Source organism: Harmonia axyridis, chromosome 4, assembly GCF_914767665.1.
Source record: "Harmonia axyridis chromosome 4, icHarAxyr1.1, whole genome shotgun sequence".
Taxonomy (NCBI): Eukaryota; Metazoa; Arthropoda; class Insecta; order Coleoptera; family Coccinellidae; genus Harmonia; species Harmonia axyridis.
Window position 1 is genome coordinate 25,097,875 of NC_059504.1, and position 25,270 is coordinate 25,123,144.

The 25,270-nt window shown below is 31.8% G+C and overlaps 2 long non-coding RNA genes across 2 annotated transcripts; one reads left to right on the plus strand and one right to left on the minus strand.

The window, feature by feature from the left end:
- Positions 1-22,623: 22,623 nt before the first annotated feature.
- Positions 22,624-24,108, plus strand: LOC123679015. The gene is made up of 4 exons (XR_006747338.1): positions 22,624-22,994; positions 23,052-23,537; positions 23,597-23,769; positions 23,829-24,108. It is a non-coding gene; the product is annotated as an uncharacterized LOC123679015 (long non-coding RNA).
- Positions 24,109-24,378: 270 nt separating this feature from the next.
- LOC123679016 lies at positions 24,379-25,218 on the minus strand. Its single transcript, XR_006747339.1, has 2 exons — positions 25,186-25,218; positions 24,379-25,128 (listed from the first exon to the last, which is right to left on the minus strand). It is a non-coding gene; the product is annotated as an uncharacterized LOC123679016 (long non-coding RNA).
- Between the last annotated feature and the right edge of the window lie 52 nt (positions 25,219-25,270).

The window sequence follows — 25,270 nt, forward strand, 5'->3', positions numbered from 1 at the left end:
TGACATTTCAAGTCCCATATTTCTGTGGTATCTGTGGACAATTTGGCTGTCAGTGTCATGTTAATAATAAATATTCCATTTCGATATATGAAAGTTCTTGAAAAAGTTTGCAGTTTCCAAAATTGTTATTCAATATTTGAATAAATGCCGACAGATAAAATGCAAAGTTTTCGGCGAATCGAAAATTCGATAGATATTTGTCAAAATTTGGAAATGAACATTGATATCATCGAATGCATTTTCCTCAATTCAGGTTTGTTTTAAGTGTTTGTATCATTCAATTGGATATGAATGTTACTTTATTTCAGGAATTTTTCGTTTATTTTCCACAAACTATAAAACTACATTCTCTTTCGTGAGAATTTGAATCTATTGCGACAGAAGATGGAATTACAAAAGAGAACAGAAGCTTCATCTGATCATGTATTAAACAGATAGAAAAACTCCTTATAGATAATTCACAATTGGCTTTATTACTGGAAAAAGAGCCAAGTTAGTCAGATGACATTCAAAAATTTCCATGTGTTTTTGGAATATCTGAAATATACACTTTTACGACTGAAGAGTGCAAAAATATGAGTGACCTATCAGTTTTTGAAGAATTTGAGTGCAGTGCTGTTGAATTTATAATGAAGAAATCAAATCGTTGTGAAATCTTTCATACTAATAATTTCAACCATATATACCCTGTTATATTATCATAATATTATTTGTCGTTCAACTGAAACCTTGGAAATTAAGAGACTCTCAAACTTATAACCTGATTTCTCAAAAAGGTTCTACCTAGATATTAAATTTGCTTATGAGGTAACATAAGCCATGGGTATTCCGAAAGGCAAGTCTATTCATTCTGTCTCTTTTCAGGTTGTTCATTTATAGCTATACTATATACATATATAAAATCAGTTCAAACTTTTCACTTTAATTACTAGTCAAAATGTTACAACAGAAATAAAATTTGAAGGATCATTCAGTATATGAAGAATTTTGACATGGCAGTTACTTTCGAAATTGGTATAAATTTTCCAGCAATTCAATGTAGGTATAAAATACTTTATACTTGCATCTTGAAATGAATTTTGCACTTTTTCAGTGTTCAATAATGAGATAATTATTAAATTGACTCAAGAGATTAGCAGAGTATGCTTTATCAGGATTAGTTAATACTGCTAAAGACGTTAATGAACCTATTAATTTCTTATATGGTTCATCATTACAACTCTCTTTTGTTGAATCAAATTTCAATTAAGTTTTCAAAGGAGTTTTCATATGTTTACAATTAGACATGCTGAATTATTGCAATACATACTTGAAGAATATAAACAATTACTATACTACCTTTTTCATAATTTCTAGTGATATTCATCCCTAAACATTTTTAGCTTTCCCTGAATTCTTTATGATGAAATTATCACTTAAATTTTCTATCAGATATATTCATTCAGAATTAACATTTGTTAAAACAAAAAAGTCATCCACGTACAATGCAACAACAGTTAGCAAGTTATATTTTGAATTTATGTAAACAGGGCCGGATTAAACTCTTTTCCGCCCCTAGGCCAAAAACAATTTGCCGCCCCTATGAGTAAAGAGAATTTTAAAAATTCAAATTTTTTAAATACGTGATTTTCGCAGAAGTTGATAAAGACAATTTTCTATCTGGAAATAAAACAATCTAATGTTTCAGAGTTATATTTCATAGTAAAAAATTACAGCTTTCATAATCAAACTAATAATGGTTTTCTTCTTGCCTTCTTTTCCGCAAATTTTTGCAACACAGCTTCGAAGTCTGAATAAACGGCATGGCAGACAGTAGAGACGTCCTGTGCTGGCAGAGTAAATCAAGAAATCGCGAGTGTGAGTCTCGGCATTTTTCAATCGGGTTTTAAACAATCCTTTCGAACAATATCGAACGCGATCATTGTAATTCCTTCTTGAAGCTTCAAAATCTAATAAATCAATATTTTGTTTAATTCCACGATTGATAAAATTCTGCCTCAACTCCTCTGTTATTTCATCCCACAGAGCTGGATCATCACTGAAGTTATCTGAACTGCCGCTAATTTCTGGAAAAGCTTTTTTCGGATTTTCACAAGATTCCACTTGTTCCGGAATCTCCATAATGCTTTCAGCTTTGTTTGATGTGTTGTTACCACTTGTTGAAGGTTGATCGAATTCTTGTTGAATTTCACTCAGCTCTGTCGAGTCCACTTTTTGTTTTTTATCACCTTTTTGTAAAAAGGTGTCAATCTTGGGAATCTTCTTCACCAGTTCCTCATTTTTTTCTGATCTTTCCTTTGCTCGTTTTCTATATTCACAACCACTTTCACGTTTTCTTGACATAGCGAAAAAAAGAATGAACAAGTAGATCTGAAGATAAGTTCCCACAAAATTTATTTATACTAAAAATTGCACTAGCAATGTTTAAAAATGACTGGCGACAACTCTATAGTGGTTAGTTCTAGATTCTGAGTGTATTGCATGGACGGAAAAATAGGACTGACGAGCTGCCAGTGCCGATTCCGAAATTCACGCAAAAAATTTAACTAGTTACTTGCATCCATTGAAAATAATACCTACTAGGGCAACTCATCAAACGTGCCGCATTCATATTTTAAATATTATGCCAGTCCTCTGATTTCCCTGACAGTAATCCGTGTTTTATTAGTAGCAATTACAATTTACGATAGGATAGGTTTTCCATGTTCTCTTTGATGCGCTTAACCGCCGACAGTGCCGACTGCTGTTCGGTTTTAGGGCGGCTCCTTTGATTTTCAGATTACCGAGGGGTGTGAAAAATGCAACAATATTTCTATCTTCCATTCAAAAGAATTATACATCGGTAATGAAAAAATGTGCGAAATTTTCGAAGATGGCTATTTCTACATTTTCGTAGAGGAGTTAAAGAATTTTTTTTTATTCACCGAAAAATTTGCCGCCCCTAAAATTGTGCCGCCCCTAGGCCATGGCCTATGTTGGCCTAGGCGGTAATAGGGCACTGTATGTAAATACAATGCTCAATTGTTGATCTTTTTTAACTAATATCTGTCAAAATTTCATTTACTATATATATTTCCCTGTTCAATTTACTTCTGAGTAAAACCCAGAGCTACAAGCTTGCTCTATAACGTAACAAACCATCACGATTAAGCTTTAATTCAGCTGTCCTCCACTGAATCAGAATTATCTAGTGAAATTTCTATATCATCTCTTATCTATGATAACTACATCTCGACTGGTATTAATGAAATTGTTACCTGTATCCCTTTGATCATTCACCAGAACCCACAAAAATCATTTTTGTCCATATACCTTCAAGAAATATGGAACAGAAGAGTATGCAAAATTCATCGATACAATTTTCAGATTCTAAAAACGCCTTAGTTCTTCAGGAATGTCCAATTGGTCTTTCAATATTATAAATTATGGAAAATAACCTACTATTAACCAAATTTTCAGATTTCAAAAGGTGTCCTTCCTTGTATTTCTTAATAAATTATGAAATAGAAGAATAATTTGTTGCTCAACTGAAAAAAGTATTGATGAACCTCGGAAATGAGGGACTTCTTATAACCTGATTTCTCAAAGATGTTACTGATATTATTCCGATTGCTTGTAAGGCAACATTAGCCATGGGTTTTTGAAAGGTAGATCTATTCATTCTGCCCCTTTTTAGTTTATTATAGCTATACTGAATATTCCTAAAACAAAATTTCACTGTAGGTCTTTTCATAGATCTTATCGAATGATTATGTAAATTCAATATTTGTCAAAACTGAAAATAAACATTGAATGCAGTTTCTTTTTCAGGTAGTATTTCTATTGACTGATAATAACTCTCACATTTTGATTATGCATTTTTCCCAAATTTTTCAAAGAAGAAAGGAATTGCCATTTCTAGAGAAATGAGAATTTCAGATTTCAAAATGTCTAATTACTACTTCGAATATATATACACCCTATATAATTGTTGATCAAATATTGTGTATTTCTTTACAAATTAGTTAATAATTTGAAGCTTTAATCTCAATTTTCAGACTTGAATTGGTCCAACATCTCTAGATACTTCTAATTGATATTCGACAAATAAATATCCTGTATAATTATTCATACAAACGAAAATAATCCATCTTCTGAAAAGAAAAACAATGTTTACTATATAGAATTAATTTTAATAATGATTCAAAAGTGATGAAATTTTGCAGACTTACTTATTTTGGGTCTTAGATCACGAATCCGCTGTCATAAATTCATTAATTCAGCTAGTTTTTTTTTTTTAATTGTGAAATTGGCCTAATGAAGGTGAGGTTATCCACATTAATAGCTAGTTTTCTTGTATTTTATTAACTGATTCTCGTTAGAAATGATTAATTAATCACATTTCAAGCTTTCCCTGAAATACAAATGCCTTTTTTTCGTCAAAATCGATGATTTTATCGATTGTTTATATATGGCGGCGGCCATCATGTTTAATACGTAACGTCTGTCAGATGCATAGACCTAATATTAGGTCTAATAATCTGCAACGTTGCCTGTATGCCAGATCTTCTTGATGGGATCGGTTTTTTACATGGTGGAAATTCATATTAATAGATAAACTGTATGGAAACTCATAATTTTCGCACAGCTATTCGAGCAGAAAATTCGGCAAGTTTATTTTCGAAATGAATAAATGGTAGTTCATATGGTGTTATTCTGGTTTTTTCGATATTGGCATCGGATTCAGTTTAGTACTCCTGAACATATACAGGGACATTGATGTTGACGAGGACGCTGTGATTACAAGGTTTTCAAAGGGTTCACAGACCAAATTAGATGTTGTGTTATACTTGCCAATTGTCTTCTTTTTTTTTCATATGAAACAATAGATTTACTATTTTTTTTTTAATTTCTACCTGAATAGATAAAACCGTGATAAGTAAATAAATATATTACAATATAACAAATACATAAGCGTACAAATTTTTTCACCGAAATTTGAGGCTTTATTGTAAATATACATTCGGTTATACATTTATGATTCGAAATATTGCCCATCGCTGGTCACTTTACTTTCTCACATCTTTCGAGCAGCGTACGAATTGAAAAAACTGGTCATCTTTTGAAGCGAACCACGAATCGATCCAAGTTTTTAATTCTTCATAAGATAGGAAGTGCTGGTCAGCCAGGCTGTGTGCTATTGATCGAAACAAGTGATAGTCCGAGGGAGCAACGTCTGGAGAATACGTCGGGTGGGGTAGGAATTCCCATTTCAATTTTTTCAAGTATATCTTGACTTTCGCAACATGGAGTCGAGCATTGTCATGCAGTAAAATCCATTCATCTACTCTCTCGTCGTATTGCGGCGGTTTGTCTCTCAATGCTCGACACAAACGCATTGATTGCGTTCGATAACGATCGCCTGTGATCGTTTCAGTCGGTTTTAACAACTCATAATACACTACGCCGAGCTGGTCCCACCAAATACTGAGCATGACCTTAGAACCGAGAATATTCGGTTTAGCCGTCGACGTGGAAGCATGGCCGGGATATCCACATGATTTTATGTGCTTGGGATTATCGTAATGAACCCGTTTTTCGTCTCCAGTCCCAATCCGATGCAGAAATTCCTTCCGTCTTTGCCTCGAAAGCAGCTGTTCACAAACAAACAAACTCCGTTCAAACACCTCCCGGCTTCAACTCGTACGGCACCCACTTTTCTTGTTTCTGAATCATTCCTATGACTTTCAGGCGTTTTGAAAGGGCTTGTAGTCCTAATGATCCTGTCAATTATTGTTGCGTTTGAAATGAGTCTTGATCAAGTATTGCCTCCAATTCTGCATCTTCAAAAACCTTCTCTCTTCCACCGCGATGCTGGTCTTCGACATCAAAATCACCATTCTTGAAGCGTTGAAACCACTCTCGGCACGTTCTTTCACTAATAGCGGCCTCACCATAGGTATTTGAGAGCATTCGATGAGCCTCAGCCGCAGATTTATTCATATTTCAGTAGAAAATTAAAACCTCCCTCAAATGACGAGAATTTGACTCGTAAGCTGACATGGTTAATCGTGAATAACTTTATGATGCAGACACAAATCGACTAACATGTCGATGGCGTTATGTTCACAAATAACTAAACTTATTGTATGACATCTACGATATATTTATTTCGACTACCACTTACCGTTACAGCCAGCTATTGCAAAACGGCAAGAGCAAAGTTGTACGCCTAAATCTAAAATTTCGGAATATGACATTGTTCAGCTAAAATATTTTCGAAGTTCAGGCGCTTCCGGTTATATAAGAATTAAAAAAATTTTTTTCAAAACAAACTTTTTTTTCATTTTATGTCTCAGATATTATCGAGATTTCCATTCTCAATTACTCTTTGCTAAAATTATTGTGTTAGTCCTCATAGTTTTCAAAATATCAAGGAAAAACCGTAAAAAAGAGAGAATTTCCTTAGTCACAATTACCTGAATTATTTTTACTGTGAATATCCTATGCCTATTTCAATTCACTTTCTCAAACTAAAATGATGTTGGAACATCGTGCATATCTTGAATTTGAGAAATATCATTACAGGGTGCAATTGTGAACAAAATTTGATCATAACTTTCGATTTTCAAATCAGAACCCTATTTTTTTGTGATTTCGCTGGATTCTACGGTAAAAAATAAGAGTAGTGTCCAAACGTGATTATGCTCTCAAATTCAATAATTCAAGAGTTATTTGAGTTTTTATGAATTTATGTTATACGTAGGGTCAATTTTATTCGATCTGTTTCCAGACAGACTTGCAATAATACTCTATGACCATAGAAATTTAAATATCTAATTACTTTACATGTGACAGGTATTTTCATTATCAAAGCTTCACTAATTTGATTTCACGAATTGAATTTCCGATATTCAAATGACAAAATTCTGGATATACTTTTCTCTAATTATGTGGCAAATCAGTTCTTTCCGGCACATTTTGTGGAACAAAATAGACTGGAACGGATTTATCTATTATTTGTCAAATTTGTGATACAGAAAACTGTTCTACCAACCAACATTTTTCAATGCAAAAATCACTAATAGATATTTATGGAAATTTCCGTCAATTTCAATAAAAAGGCAGTGAATTCGGGAACATAATGTTTAAAACTCGTACAGAAGGCTCATTCTACCACTCGGTCATTCTGAACTCTTGGAAGAATATCAATAAGTTCTGCACTTGTATTATAAATATCTAATTCCATATTCACGATGAATGCAATAGAATTATTGGTAGAACTCATCAAATTTTAAATCAGAAATTTCCTCATCTACTTGAAAGGATGTTGCATACTTCATGAATATCCATTATACTGGATGGAGTACCTACCTAGAAGAAAAAAACCTCTACCTACCAAATGAAATAAAATCATGCAGGACTCCTGTGTGCCAATTCTATTCATATGAAAAAGCGGTAGAATACATTTTATGAATTCAGGAAAAAATCAGCGTGGTGATGAAAAGGGAGTAACAGAAAGTTTGAAACATTCTTCCGAATTATCTTCTCGTCAATTGGTGGTAAATGTGGATATTTCTGATTGAATGCTCGACAAGTTCTCGAAACAATTCTGTTGCATTCACCGTGAATATGGAATAGATCCAGAATTTCATTATTTGAATAACGGGGATTCATATCATCAAATTATAATCTACTAGATTCAATAATGAGTACACCTGTCACTTTGAAATAATTGAATATTTGAAACGCACTCTAGAAACAGATTGAATGAAATTGACCCTACGTATAACATAAATTCATAAAATCTGGAATAACTTTTGAATTATTGAATTTGAGAGCATAATCATGTTTGAACACTACCCTTATTTTTACCGTAGAATTCAACGAAATCACAAAAAAATAGGGTTCTGATTTGAAAATCGAAAGTTATGATCAAATTTTGTTCACAATTTTTGGCACAATATTTGAAACACCCTGTGATGATATTTTTCAAATTCAAGATATGCACGATATTCCAACATCATTCTAGTTTGTGAAAATGAATTGAGTATACGCATAGGATATTCACAGTGAAAATAATTCACGTGATAGTGACTATGGAAATTCTCTCTTTTTTACGGTTTTTTCTTGATATTTTGAAAACTATGAGAACTAACGCAATAATTTAAGCAGAGAGTAATTGAGAATGGAAATCTTTATAATATCTGAGACATAAAATGAAAAAAAATGGTTTTTTCGAAGAATTTTTTTTTAATTCTTGTATAACCGGAAGTGCCAGAACTTCTAAAATATTTTAGCTGAATAGGGCATCATGAACAATGTCATATTCTGAATTTTCAGATTTCAAATCGGCCCCGTTCTCCAGAAACGTCTAATAGGCCTTCGAACTTGAAACACCCTGTATAAATATTCATATAAATATCTAAATATAAATATTTTTGAGAGGTTAAGCTCGATATCGGTGTAATCTGGGATTTGGTCCCATAGAAAAACTCGAAACCCTTAACGGCGAACCCCCTCAAAATTTAAGGCTAGGACCGCCCTTGGTTTGTCGTCATGGAAAGTTATTTGCATCAAATATTTTCATGTGAGCAAGGGCGAAACGATATGTTCTAGGCAAGAAGTCTTATAGAATTCTACCCTAGAATCAGCATAGGATACCGAGTGAATCGTCTAAAATCAGCTAACGATACAAGGTTTCCGAAAAAAATCTTTCATTTTCTAGAGGGATACCCAGTAAAGGATCTACCGGCATAGTGACGGGGTCCAAGGGGCGGAGCCCCTTCGGCGAGCAGAGCGAGTCTAAGTATATATAAAACCGCTTGCACATATACGTCAAACTTTAAACGTAAAATCACAGCCCAAACGGGACCATCTAGAGCAAAAATGACAAGAATAAGACCCCCCTCAAAATCGTCTGGAGATCCCGGGAAAAATCCCAAACCTTCGATTCTCCTCGCGGTTTTCGAGTATACAGGGTGTTTCGGATCATTTTGACATTTCAAGTCCCATATTTCTGTGGTATCTGTGGACAATTTGACTGTCAGTGTCATGTTAATAATAAATATTCCATTTCCATATATGAAAGTTCTTGAAAAAGTTTGCAGTTTCCAAAATTGTTATTCAATATTTAAATAAATGCCGACAGATAAAATGCAAAGTCTTCGGCGAATCGAAAATTCGATAGATATTTGTCAAAATTTGGAAATGAACATTTATATCATCGAATGCATTTTCCTCAATTCAGGTTTGTTTTAAGTGTTTGTATCATTCAATTGAATATGAATGTTACTTTATTTCAGGAATTTTTCGTTTATTTTCCACAAACTATAAAACTACATTCTCTTTCGTGAGAATTTGAATTTATTGCGACAGAAGATGGAACTACCAAAGAGAACAGAAGCTTCATCTGATCATGTATTAAACAGATAGAAAAACTCCTTATAGATAATTCACAATTGGCTTTATTACTGGAAAAAGAGCCATGTTAGTCAGATGACATTCAAAAATTTCCATGTGTTCTTTGAATATCTAAAATATACACTTTTACGACTGAAGAGTGCAAAAATATAAGTGACCTATCAGTTTTTGAAGAATTTGAGTGCAGTGCTGTTGAATTTATAATGAAGAAATCAAATCGTTGTGTAATCTTTCATACGAATAATTTCAACCATATATACCCTGTTATATTACCATAATATTATTTGTCCTTCAACTGAAACCTTGGAAATTAAGAGACTCTCAAACTTATAACCTGATTTCTCAAAAAGGTTCTATCTAGATATTAAATTTGCTTATGAGGTAACATAAGCCATGGGTATTCGAAAGGCAAGTCTATTCATTCTGTCTCTTTTCAGGTTGTTCATTTATAGCTATACTATATACATATATAAAATCAGTTCAAATTTTTCACTTGAATTACTAGTCAAAATGTTACGACAGAAATAAAATTTGAAGGATCATTCAGTATATGAAAAATTTTGACATGGCAGTTATTTTCGAAATTGGTATAAATTTTCCAGCAATTCAATGTAGGTATAAAATACTTTAAAAAGTGACTATTTATTAAAACTTTCCATGTCATGGATGAATGATTAAACTCGTTTAAAAATGTAGATACCTATTTGTTCACTGAAGTAAACATTGAAGGATGATCTTTCTTTACTTGCATCTTGAAATGAGTTTTGCACTTTTCCTGTGTTCAATAATGAGATAATTATTAAATTGAATCAAGAGATTAACAAAGTGTGCTTTATCAGGATTAGTTAATACTGCTAAAGACGTTGATAAACCTATTAATTTTTTATATGGTTCATCATTACAACTCTCTTATGTTGAATCAATTTTCAATTAAGTTTTCATGTGTTTACAATCAGACATGTTGAATCATTACAATACATATTTGAAGAATATAAACAATTACTATACTACCTTTTTCATAATTTCTAGGGATATTCATCCCTAAACATTTTTTAGCGTTCCCTTAATTCTTTATGATAAAATTATCACTTAAATTTTCTATCAGATATATTCATTCAGAATAAACAAAGAAATCATCCACGTACAATGCAACAACAGTTAGCAAGTTATTTTTGGATTGTAAATACAATGCACAATTGTTGATCTTTTTCTACTAATATCTGTCAAAATTTTATTTACTACAGGGTAAGTGTTTGACTTGTACATATATTTCAACCGAAGATTCCTGAGGTCAATAGAAACCCTTTTTTCATTTACCATTTTTTCCGATTCGGCCAGGTTAAAAAGATACAGGCTGTTGAAAATCGATAAAAAAAATGTCATTTTCCGTTATATCTCGGAAATGGTTGTATAGAAAAAAATGAATTTCGGGATATAGTTTTTCATGTATGTGATGAATCTTCTCCGTACACAAAATTTTATCCACATCTCCCCGTTTCTTCATTATGAACACTTCATCCTATAAAAATACCAGAAATTCAAAGAACCGAACTCTTAAAAGTAACTAGGACGTTCATTGAAGGATATTTAGCTAATTTAAAAAATAAAAGTATTCTTCATATTTTCTCGTATATTGAGCCGTTTTCGAGTAATATGTGTTTAAAAAAAAAAAAAAATCTGTGAAATTCAAAAAATTGGGTACTTTGGCTAATTGCAACTCTGATAGAAAAGACTCACAGAAATGAATATTTGCTACGTTGTCAGGTCAAAAATCATGGATTGAAACACTGAATTTGCATTGACAAGTGAGGAAACCAGCCGACTTAGTTTGAAAATAAAGTGATTTGAATAAGCTCACCCATTGAGAAAATTCAATTCCATGATCACACAATCTTTGAACAATCCTTACGAAAGTTCTCTCATTTGGCTGTCTCCTATTTGGAAACAGCCTTCCATAAGCTTCTTTAGCTCTTCTCGCTATTTTTCCATTTGTGAAATAGCATTCCAACATATCTACCATCTCCTGGTTAGAATACATTCTGCTAATTTCCACTTAACACACTTCACAAACAAACACTTTACACTAAACAGACACCTTACACTAAACAAACTAAACACACTTAACACTTAACAAGTTAAACGCACTTAGGTATCACTTAACAAACTAAATACACTTAATACTTATCATTTACATTAAACAGAGCAACAGAAATCATGATACCATAAATTCGAATTTCAATTGTTTTCGGATCATTCTATGCGCATGACCGATCAACATAGAAGAATCTCGAATAATTTTTTAAACAAACCATCAAATTTATAAATTAATAAATTTATTTTATTATGAATTTCATTAAATGTAATAATTAGTATCATCCGAAATGTTAAATCGAATTTTGTATAATAAAATAAGTCATAATATGCTAGATTACCGTATGTTATGAACGATTTGAACTATTGCGCATGGCCTCAGAGATTATGACTCTATGCGCATGGCCAAACTGAAAATTTGAGAAATCTCGAAGAAGTGTGGTTATGTTTGGCAAACAAGTGGAATAATTCGATATTTGATTCGAAAATATTTTATGTTTCAATAAGAAACAACATAGTTCGGCGTAAGTAAGTTACTAAATTATATAATATAAATAATATATTGAATAATTATTGTATTTTTTCAGATCTCCTAATAATTCATCGAATCATTCAGAAAAACACCATAATGAATTTAATTGGACGACGATTTTCCTTCGTGATTTATTTCGTGAAGATGATTGCCACTAGATACAGAGAAGTTTCAGATGACCTGTATTTAAAGAGAATCTTGAACCCCTTCAAATTAAATCCAACCGGAAACAGTTTGCTGTGAGGTGCTCATGATTTCATAAGGATAATTTTTCCATATAATGAATGGAAAAGTAAATTGATTAATTGAAATAACCAAAAATCTACAATACAATGATTCTGTTGATAAATTCAACTACTTGAATAAGTGAAGCACTAGTTCTGTAATGAATACTTATTCAAACTTCATACTCATTGATGTACTGAAAAATAATTTAAAAGTCACTGATTTCACCATTAACCCAGATCCTATCCTATTATCTAGTACATGTACTGATCCAATCCATATGTTTCAGAATCAATAGCTATTGATATTTTAAGGCATACACATAGTTTGTAGTTACTGTCCTTGGTTTATAGATATTATAATAATGAATACATCTGAGATCAGGAATCATTGAGAATAAACTCGAATAATGGCAGGCCTAATTTAATAATTATTGGCTAAATATTGAATGTTTTTTATTTCGCACAATACATCTGCTAAATGAATCTACGTAAGAAGTTTAAGAGTAAAAAATGTTAAACCTGGTTATTTATAAATTAAATGAAAATAAAGACAATTTATTATTATGGTAGTTTGTACTTCAATTCTTGTTTTTTGATATGCATTTTTTTGTTTCAGTAATGAAAAATGTTTATTTCAAATTGCTTTGAATGTTGTATACCTGGGGCACTGGATTTATAGTAAAAGAGTAATACATGATTTCAAGTCACTGTTAATCTTTCGATAAGTTTATCAAAAGCTTCAGTTTATTGAGTACTTTTGAAAAAAAGGTATACCTTACAAGAATTCAAAATTTATTTTACATGTAGTTGATATGTGAAAACAAAAAAAAAAGATTACATAATTGTTGGGAAGTTTCATAATATTTTCAGTTTATCTGTTCGATAACAAACAAGTAAATTTACTTGTACGTTGTACTTCCTTTTTTCTAGCCGAATACCATTTTACCATCTTCAGGAAAATAAAATTTTCGAAGATGTTGATTATAACATTGATAATATTAAGGAAAGACTAATTGCTTCTTTATTATCAAAAGTACTCGAGAGCATTTTTTGGAGTTACCTATTGGGTATCAAATTTTCAGACAGAATATTGGCATTAGTGAACACTAAGAAGAAAAGGATTTCAAATATTTTCATGATAACAAATTACTGAGCTTTGGCACAGCCCTATAATATGAAGATATTTCATTAAAGTTAATATTCTATTTTGAATAATTCTGATCGAAACTCATTTTCAAGTGAATTTTCACAAACTAGGCTCCTTATAAAATAAAACCAATCAAGATATGAAATCCCATTAAAAACTGCTGCTGCCAAACATTACTATAATCTTCTTCCAGTCTTCTGAGCTTTCATCGATACATAACAATACATCCTAAAATTTCATTTTTACGTGATTGAATACTTCTATCCATTTGCTATTCGATAATTTCATCCTAGAACATTTGATTGACATACTTTTAAGAGGGCCAAAATTGTTTTAACGTGAAAATAAATAAAAAACTTCAGTGAGTTGAAAGAAGCAGAATATTCAATAGTGGATATTCATATTGAATACCACCATTTCATTTTTAATACTAAAATCAAGATCAATAATTAATCAATAATGGAATATTGAAGATTCATGAAACTTATAAGCTTCTAGGATGAAAAAGGAAAAAAATTCATTTCCTTCTGGAAATTATTTATTCCTTCTCATACTACTGTTATTTTTAACAATATAAAATCGGAATTTTCCATCACAAAATTACCTCTGTGTGATACAGAGGTGATTCCATCTTCCACATAAATCCATTCATGAAACTGCCTTTTCATTTTCGAGCTAAGTTATTGTGTAGGTACTTAGATAAAGTATTCTGGGTTCATTCAATCCAAAATGCAAGCGTTCTTACACTTCTTGCTACCCTAAAAATTTAAAACTTTTCTCACTGATTCCATGATAATAAGAATTCAAATTGAACACTGGTTTGAATACCACTTTTTTGCTGACCTCTAGATAACAAAATATACTCAATTAGCCCAAATTTCTAGTAATGTACAAAACTTCAACCGTTTGTTGGGTTTCTTGAATTTTATTGACAAAACATAACATAACCTTTAAACATAACATTACAGATGCGAGATGATTAGTATTCATATGTACATAGATTTAGTTTATTATTCTGTAGGTGTTTTGTGACTGTAAACTTGGCAACGTGGAAAGTCCACAGATGATTATCATTTATGTTTATTTACCTTTATGAAAATTAAAGGTTATATGAATTGTTAACTCTTGTAGGAAAAGAGGTGAAAAAGCGAAAATAAATGATTGGATATGAATATCAGATTTAATATGGGTGGTTGCAAGCTGAATTTTTTATTATTATCGAATATAAAATAGAAATCAAGAGAAAAATAATCAACATATTCATCTCCCACGAAATTGCTATAACTCATTTATTATATTGAAAATAATACTTCGATCACCAAAGGGAATGGAAAAAGTGAGTTTATGCTTGTTTTGCTAATATAGTAACCCATTTCCAAAGTTCAAATGGTATAAATTTATGCTTGGAAAAACTTCAGTGGGCTGATTTCCAGGTTCGGCATAGCTCATTATGAAAACTTAAAATGGCCATATCTTTTCAACCGAGCCGAATCGGAAAAAATGGTAAATGAAAAAAGTGTTTCTTTTGACCTCAAGAATCTACGGTTAAAATATATGTACAAGTCAAAGACTCACCCTGTATATAGGACATAAATTGCCCTGTTCAATTTACTTCTGAGTAAAACCCAGAGCTACAAGCTGTCCTCCACTGAATCAGAATTATCTAGTGAAATTTCTATATCATCCCTTATCTATGATAACTACATCTCGACTAATGACATTGTTACCTGTATTCTGTATCCCTTTGATCGTTCACCAGAACCCACAAGAATCATTTTTGTCCATATACCTTCAAGAAATATGCAACAGAAGAGTAAGCAAAATAGAAATCACTATTTGGTATTCTAAATCTATGCAACCTACCTTTATAATTGCAAATTATATATTGTATTAGTTTATAAATTATGAAAAATAACCTACTATTAACCAAATTTTTAGATTTCAAAAGGTGTCCTTCCTTGTATTCTAAATATATACACCCTATATAATTGTTGATCATATATTGTATTTCTTAATAAATTATGGAATAGAAGAATAATTTGTTGCTCAACTGAAAAAAGTATTGATGAACCTTGGAAATGAGGGACTTCTTATAATCTGATTTCTCAAAAATGTTACGATTGCTTGTGAGGCAACATAAGCCATGGGTTTTTGGAAGGTAGATCTATTCATTCTGCTGCTTTTCAGTTTATTATAGCTATACTGAATATTCCTAAAACAAAAATTTCACTGCAGGTCTTTTCATAGATCTTATCGAATGATTAAGAAAATTCAATATTTGTCAAAACTGAAAATAAACATTGAATGCAGTTTCTTTTTCAGGTAGTATTTCTATTGACTGATAATAACTCTCACATTTTGCTTATGCATTTTTCCCAAATTTTTTAAAGAAGAAAGAAATTGCCATTTCTAGAGAAATGAGAATTTCAGATTTCAAAATGTCTAATTACTACTTCAAATATATATACACCCTATATAATTGTTGATCAAATATTGTGTATTTCTTTACAAATAAGTTAATAATTTGAAGCTTTAATCTCAATTTTCAGACTTAAATTGGTCCAACATCTCTAGATACTTCTAATTGATATTCGACAAATAAATATCCTGTATAATTATCCATCCAAACGAGAATAATCCATCTTCTGAAAAGAAAAACAATGTTTACTATATAGAATTAATTTGAATAATTATTCAAAAGTGATGAAATTTTGCAGACTTACTTATTTTGGGTCTTAGATCACGAATCCGCTATCATAAATTCCTTAATCCAGCTAGTTTTTTTTTTTTAATTGTGAAATTGGCCTAATGAAGGTGAGGTTATCCACATTAATAACTAGTTTTCTTGTATTTTATTAACTGATTCTCGTTAGAAATGATTAATTAATCACATTTCAAGCTTTCCCTGAAATAAAAATGCCTTTTTTTCGTCAAAATCGATGGTTTCATCCATTGTTTAAATATGGCGGCGGCCATCATGTTTAATACGTAACGTCTGTCAGATGCATAGACCTAATACATTGACCTAATATCCATTGGATATTAGGTCTATGACCTAATATTAGGTCTATGGTCAGATGCGAAATAATCTGCAACGTTGCCTGTATGCCAGATCTTCTTGATGGGATCGGTTTTTTACTTGGTGGAAATTCATATTAATAGATTGTTTGAGATTATGACGTATTATAAAATTGTATGGGAACTCATAAGTTTCGCACAGCTATTCGAGCAGAAAATTCGGCAAGTTTATTTTCGAAATGAATAAATGGTAGTTCATATGGTGTTATTCTGGTTTTTTCGATATTGGCATAGGATTCAGTTTAGTCCTCCTGAACATATACAGGGACATTGATGTTGACGAGGACGCTGTGATTACAAGGATTTCAAAGGGTTCACAGACCAAATTAGATTTTGTGTTATACTTGCCAATTGTCTTCTTTTTTTTTTCATATGAAACAATAGATTTACTATTTTTTTTTTTTTATTTCTACCTGAATGGCTAAAACCGTGATAAGTAAATAAATATATTATAATATAACAAATACATAAGCGTACAAATTTTTTTACCGAAATTTGAGGCTTTATTGTAAAACACTGATTATACATTTATGATTTGAAATATTGCCCATCGCTGGTCACTATACTTTCTCACATCTTTCGGGCAGCGTACGGATTGAAAAAACTGGTCATCTTTTGAAGCGATCCACGAATCGATCCAAGTTTTTAATTCTTCATAAGATAGGAAGTGCTGGTCAGCCAGGCTGTGTGCTATTGATCGAAACAAGTGATAGTCCGAGGGAGCAACGTCTGGAGAATACGTCGGGTGGGATAGGAATTCCCATTTCAACTTTTTCAAGTATATCTTGACTTTCGCAACATGGAGTCGAGCATTGTCATGCAGTAAAATCCATTCATCTACTCTCTCGTCGTATTGCGGCGGTTTGTCTCTCAATGCTCGACACAAACGCATTGATTGCGTTCGATAACGATCGCCTGTGATCGTTTCAGTCGGTTTTAACTCATAATACACTACGCCGAGCTGGTCCCACAAAATACTGAATATGACCTTAGAACCGAGAATATTCGGTTTAGCCGTCGACGTGGAAGCATGGCCGGGATATCCACATGATTTTATGTGCTTGGGATTATCGTAATGAACCCGTTTTTCGTCTCCAGTCCCAATCCGATGCAGAAATTCCTTCCGTCTTTGCCTCGAAAGCAGCTGTTCACAAACAAACAAACTCCGTTCAAACACCTCCCGGCTTCAACTCGTACGGCACCCACTTTTCTTGTTTCTGAATCATTCCTATGACTTTCAGGCGTTTTGAAATGGCTTGTAGTCCTAATGATCCTGTCAATTATTGTTGCGTTTGAAATGAGTCTTGATCAAGTATTGCCTCCAATTCTGCATCTTCAAAAACCTTTTCTCTTCCACCGCGATGCTGGTCTTCGACATCAAAATCACCATTCTTGAAGCGTTGAAACCACTCTCGGCACGTTCTTTCACTAATAGCGGCCTCACCATAGGTATTTGAGAGCATTCGATGAGCCTCAGCCGCAGATTTATTCATATTTCCGTAGAAAATTAAAACCTCCCTCAAATGACGAGAATTTGACTCGTAAGCTGACATGGTTAATCGTGAATATCTTTATGATGCAGACACAAATCGACTAATATGTCGATGGCGTTATGTTCACAAATAACTAAACTTATTGTATGACATCTACGATATATTTATTTCGACTACCACTTACCGTTACAGCCAGCTATTGCAAAACGGCAAGAGCAAAGTTGTACGCCTAAATCTAAAATTTCGGAATATGACATTGTTCAGCTAAAATATTTTCGAAGTTCAGGCGCTTCCGGTTATATAAGAATTAAAAAAATTTTTTTCAAAACAAACTTTTTTTTCATTTTATGTCTCAGATATTATCGAGATTTCCATTCTCAATTACTCTTTGCTAAAATTATTGTGTTAGTCCTCATAGTTTTCAAAATATCAAGGAAAAACCGTAAAAAAGAGAGAATTTCCTTATTCACAATTACCTGAATTATTTTTACTGTGAATATCCTATGCCTATTTCAATTCACTTTCTCAAACTAAAATGATGTTGGAACATAGTGCATATCTTGAATTTAAGAAATATCATCACAGGGTGCCAAAAATTGTGAACAAAATTTGATCATAACTTTCGATTTTCAAATCAGAACCCTATTTTTTTGTGATTTCGCTGGATTCTACGGTAAAAAATAAGGGTAGTGTCCAAACGTGATTATGCTCTCAAATTCAATAATTCAAGAGTTATTTGAGATTTTATGAATTTATGTTATACGTAGGGTCAATTTTATTCGATCTGTTTCCAGACAGACTAGCAATAATACTCTATGACCATAGAAAGTTAAATATCTAATTAGGTACTTTACATGTGACAGGTATTTTCATTATCAAAGCTTCACTAATTTGATTTCACGAATTGAATTTCCGATATTCAAATGACAAAATTCTGGATAAACTTTTCTCTAATTATGTGGCAAATCAGTTCTTTCCGGCACATTTTGTGGAACAAAATAGACTGGAACGGATTTATCTCTTATTTGTCAAATTTGTGATACAGAAAACTGTTCTACCAAACAACATTTTTCAATGCAAAAATCACTAATAGATATTTATGGAAATTTCCGTCAATTTCAATAAAAAGGCAGTGAATTCGGGAACATAATGTTTAAAACTCGTACAGAAGGCTCATTCTACCACTTGGTCATTCTGAACTCTTGGAAGAATATCAATAAGTTCTGCACTTGTATTATAAATATCTAATTCCATATTCACGATGAATGCAATAGAATTATTGGTAGAACTCATCAAATTTTAAATCAGAAATTTCCTCATCTACTTGAAAGGATGTTGCATACTTCATGAATATCCATTATACTGGATGGAGTACCTACCTAGAAGAAAAAAACCTCTACCTACCAAATGAAATAAAATCATGCAGGACTCCTGTGTGCCAATTCTATTCATATGAAAAAGCGGTAGAATACATTTTATGAATTCAGGAAAAAATCAGCGTGGTGATGAAAAGGGAGTAACAGAAAGTTTGAAACATCCTTCCGAATTATCTTCTCGTCAATTGGTGGTAAATGTGGATATTTCTGATTGAATGCTCGACAAGTTCTCGAAACAATTCTGTTGCATTCACCGTGGATATGGAATAGATCCAGAATTTCATTATTTGAATAACGGGGATTCATATCATCAAATTATAATCTACTAGATTCAATAATGAGTACACCTGTCACTTTGAAATAATTGAATATTTGAAACGCACTCTAGAAACAGATTGAATGAAATTGACCCTACGTATAACATAAATTCATAAAATCTGGAATAACTCTTGAATTATTGAATTTGAGAGCATAATCATGTTTGAACACTACCCTTATTTTTACCGTAGAATTCAACGAAATCACAAAAAAATAGGGTTCTGATTTGAAAATCGAAAGTTATGATCAAATTGTGTTCACAATTTTTGGCACAATATTTGAAACACCCTGTGATGATATTTTTCAAATTCAAGATATGCACGATATTCCAACATCATTCTAGTTTGTGAAAGTGAATTGAGTATACGCATAGGATATTCACAGTGAAAATAATTCACGTGATAGTGACTATGGAAATTCTCTCTTTTTTACGGTTTTTTCTTGATATTTTGAAAACTATGAGAACTAACGCAAAAATTTTAGCAGAGAGTAATTGAGAATAGAAATCTTTATAATATCTGAGACATAAAATGAAAAAAAATGGTTTTTTCGAAGAATTTTTTTTTAATTCTTGTATAACCGGAAGTGCCAGAACTTCTAAAATATTTTAGCTGAATAGGGCATCATGAACAATGTCATATTCTGAATTTTCAGATTTCAAATCGGCCCCGTTCTCCAGAAACGTCTAATAGGCCTTTGAACTTGAAACACCCTGTATAAATATTCATATAAATATCTAAATATAAATATTTTTGAGAGGTTAAGCTCGATATCGGTGTAATCTGGGATTTGGTCCCATAGAAAAACTCGAAACCTTTAACGGCGAACCCCCTCAAAATTTAAGGCTAGGACCGCCCTTGGTTTGTCGTCATGGAAAGTTATTTGCATCAAATATTTTCATGTGAGCAAGGGCGAAACGATATGTTCTAGGCAAGAAGTCTTCTTATAGAATTCTACCCTAGAATCAGCATAGGATACCGAGTGAATCGTCTAAAATCAGCTAACGATACAAGGTTTCCGAAAAAAAAATTTTATTTTCTAGAGGGATACCCAGTGAAGGATCTACCGGCATAGTGACGGGGTCCAAGGGGCGGAGCCCCTTCGGCGAGCAGAGCGAGTATATATATATAAAGCGTACAGAGTTAAAATTCCGTTCTTTTTGAACACTCCTCTGCAAGACTCTCTAAATGACATATGATACATAATCCTAACAATTTTTTTTTGAACTTTGAAAATTACATCTACCGCAGAACTACTACCCCAGAAAATTATTCCATACCTCATAATCGACTCAGCATTTGCGAAATATACAATCATTAATTCTTTTTCACTTATATACTTTGACAATGTTCTTATGCCAAAACTAATCTTACTGAGTTTTATTGATAAGTACTCAATGTGATCGTATATAAGTTTTTATATATGTTTATATAAGAACCATACCTGACTTGAAAAATTTTAAGAAGAGCATATATAAAATTCTATTAGACATTGAACCATATTGTATTAGGGAATTTCTCGAGTATGTTTCAAAGTAAATCTGACTCAATTTCACTTCAAGTTTGTGAACTTTATTTGAAATAAAGATTATTATTATTATTCTAAGGTTGTTTCAAAGACTAGTAGTCTGTGGTTAGATAGTCAAAGACTATCTTAGAACATTAATATAATATAATTATATATATATATAATTATCTATATTCTAAGAAGACTATCTAAGTATCTACTTATCTATGGTCAAAGATTAAGTAGTCTATCAATCAGTCTGTGCCTGTGGTTTAGTCACATATTACCATAGACCTAATATCACAGACTAACCAGACAATTCACTCTGTCGTTTTTAGGCACGGCGTTTCGTTGACCTTGAATTTCACTATGAACTACTGTAGTAAAAAATGACAAAGATAACCGAACTTCCCACTCTTTCTAAAAGGTTCAAAACGCATGTGATTTGTCAGATTAACCCATTCAAATTTTTGAATTCACCCGACTGTTTATATTCAACTCCTATTCTCTTTGAATATTGGATACCAAGCTAAATTTATCACACCTCAAGAATTAAAATTTACACCACACTTCTAACAATACACTAAAATAACTGAGTGTGAAAGTATGTATCAAAAATGAAATTCCTTGGAATACTAGCATGATTCTAAAAAAAACGTCTATTGGTTGCTTCTTAGAATCTCATTAATGTTCTAAGGGTTGCTTGGTATCTCTGAGATTCAAAAAATCTTTTTCGTCTTACTGACGAATGACTCCTCTGTTTACGGCAGACTATGATTGCAAGGAGAGCTCGAGCAGCGATCCTACATTGAGAGAAATATTTGAATGTAGAATTATTTGCGATTAATATTTTAAATCAAGCAAGAACAAAATAAAATGTATTTTCTTACAACCGTCATTTTCATTAACATAACCTAAGCGAACCCAAAATCCACGATTCAAATTGAACTATCGCTGCGATTAGTCGAAAGAATCAATCTAGCTCTCTGATTGGTCACCCCGATTCACCCCGAACCCATTCATAAATACGTGTAGAACGAATTCGAGGTCAACGCAGCGTTGCCAACCGTACGGTAATTACCGTATTTGTACGGTAAATTGATGCCAAATACGGTATACGGCTCGAAGGGGCTACCGTACGCCAAAATACGGTAATTTCGTAATTTCAATTGCGATTTTTTTTTTTGAGCTCATTGTAATAGTGGCTTTTGAAATTGTAATGTATCGATAAAAAGAAGTTTTATTTCTGTGTAATAGCACAACATTCTATGTTCATGTAAAATAACAACCTGTAAAAATCATCTGTTAACGTCTCTCTTCATTCTTAGGATAAGCTAAAACGGACCAAATATTTGGACCCGATCGATGATTCGGGTTTCTTCGTGAATCGGCTGTGTCGTACATCCTCGAGTTCCCGAGGATCTGCATCTGCAACCTGCAACTAAAATCATTACTTGACACTTGTCAACTGTCATGAATAGACACAGTGACAATACATTTGCCTCTATTTGGGTAAATTCGAATTTTTCAAGTGAAAAAGTGTAGAAGAGCAATTTTTATTGCTTAATTCATACAAATATATTGGTTAATGAGGAAGAACAAATTTACCCAAATTCCTAAATCATCTGAAAAAGTGAGCAGAATTTGGCAGATTGTTTCTAACGAAACTAATCATGGATATAATAATCATTACTTTCAAAACCAACAGAGAATAATGATGTGGCCTATTGTAAAAGAATATGAGCAGGTATTCATACAAATATGGCGATAGAGAGCTTGAATAAATATCCGAAATCTAATAAAATAGAAGGAAAAGAAAATAAGGTATTATACATAATTCTATTCTTGCAATTATCAATTTACGAGTATTCATTGTTTTAGAGTTGACAAGCTATCAGATTTGTTGGAAGAAATAGTTGATGAGAAGACGTGGATGAAAATTATGAGAAATGAAAGACCTAACTCCAACAACTATCAACAAAAAATTTCTGTAGAATCTCATAAAAAAGCAGAAACAATGAAAGACTTAATAGAGGAGGTCTGTATATGATGATAAATATTATAATACACAATTTATATCATCATGTGATCCAGATTGTGGTTAAGGATATTGTAGTCATTGTTAAATATGCTTGCACAAATATAAATGTGAGTGTTCCACTAATAGCATCAAAGTTATATTGTGCAAGCATTTGCATGCTGTTACTATGTTCGGACAAAGAATGAATTCTGTTTAAGATGACGACAACAATTTAAAAATTAATGAGCCATAAACAAGTTAACTATAATGAAGATGTGGGACATTTTATAGACGAAACCATTTCTAGTTCACAAAATTTCACATCTATAAGCAATGACACAGAAAATGTAAGTTAAAGCAAGCTCAATTCAAGTTTTTGTATAATTCATTATTTCAACTGTTTTAGGATTTGCTGAAATGTGTAAAACAATTGAAGACTCTCAATGCAGAAGGAAAGAGGAGAGTATTTGCAACTACCAATGGAAAATTTTCCAAACATAGGGTCAATGGCAAGAAGAACTAACATCTAAGAAGTGAAAATTGAGAAGCAAATCTATTTCCCAAGAAAAAAAATGAATAGTATGCATCTTCCATGAAAATGACTTTTCTCTCAATTCATATTCTTTTTTCATTTTTAGCAGAGACTACTAGAACTTCATAGCAAATAATTCAGAACATTGAAATGAGATTGACAAAAAAATCGAGGTAATAAATTCTAACTGAACCAGCATGTTACACATATAAGAGACGTACAATGTTCAAATGTGGATAGAAGAACCAGTCAATATCAAAATAAAATATGACATACATCCTTTACATAAATTAATGAAATTAATATATTATATAATAATATAATATAATTATATATAATTTTGAACAACTGTAAGTTTTCTTACAATAAACTACTTCCTGTATTGATTATACGATTTCATTTCCCATAACTCAATGAAAGTGTATTCTCAACTGTGTTGAACAGCCAAAATTCTCTATGCTGTAAAGAATTTGATACAGATTTTATTATATTTCCATTATATGCATTATATCCTAATCTGAAAATAAAATTACCTCATTAGCATTTTTAGTAATGGAGCATCTGCCCAGTAATATCGTTAAATTATTCAGTATATTATTATAGAGTGCAAGAAAACCTAAAAATTAACAATTTGGATTTCTTATTAAAAAAAAAGAAATATTTAATTCATATTTATTATGATACAAGTGACAAAATTGGTCCTCCAATTTTTTTATCAATCATATACTTATTATTGTCCGAGTGTTAACCATAATCACTAAATGATATTACCCTTCTGTATTGAAACCCCAAGAGAAATCTTTTTTGAGATTCATGAGTGGTTTCTGAATGATCTATATATAATAGTATAAGGGATGCTACAATCTGAAATAATCTTTTTCTTGCCCTGATCCTTCACATAACACATTGATTTAAAGTTTGAAATTATTATCAAGGTGAAATGTCAAACTAATCTTAATATGAAACAAGCTAGTAGTACTTTTAAAAATCGATTTCTAGATATTTTAATGTAATTTCTTAAAGTTCAATCCATTATTACAAACAATAAATTTCTCAATTCACATAAAATAATTATAAGAAGCTTTAATTTGAATACTTATTCATAGTAACAAAAGGGCACTTTCAATTCAATCTCATCATACAAACTTCTCTTTCATATTATCAAATCACATTAATTGATCAACCTACAAATAAATATAATAATAATAAACAACTTCTATCATATTCGCATCAATGGTCACTTTAGTTCTATGTTGTGTAGCCTTTAGAAGTTTCCTTGGAAATTTTTGCAGTCTTTTCCTTATTGGCACTAGTTCAGTTCTGTATAATGTGTTTATATTAAAAATTGGTCTGCAGAAGATTTTGTATATTTTTGTAGCTGTTGATATAATAATACCAAATTTCATCTACAAAGAAAGCTCAATTAAAGACGAATTTTGGAAAAATTCTACATATATACCTACCTGTTTCATCCCACTCTGCAATTAAAATGGGAAGCAACAGAAAATGTAAATTTTGTTGTCGTTTGGAACAAAATAACATCAACGT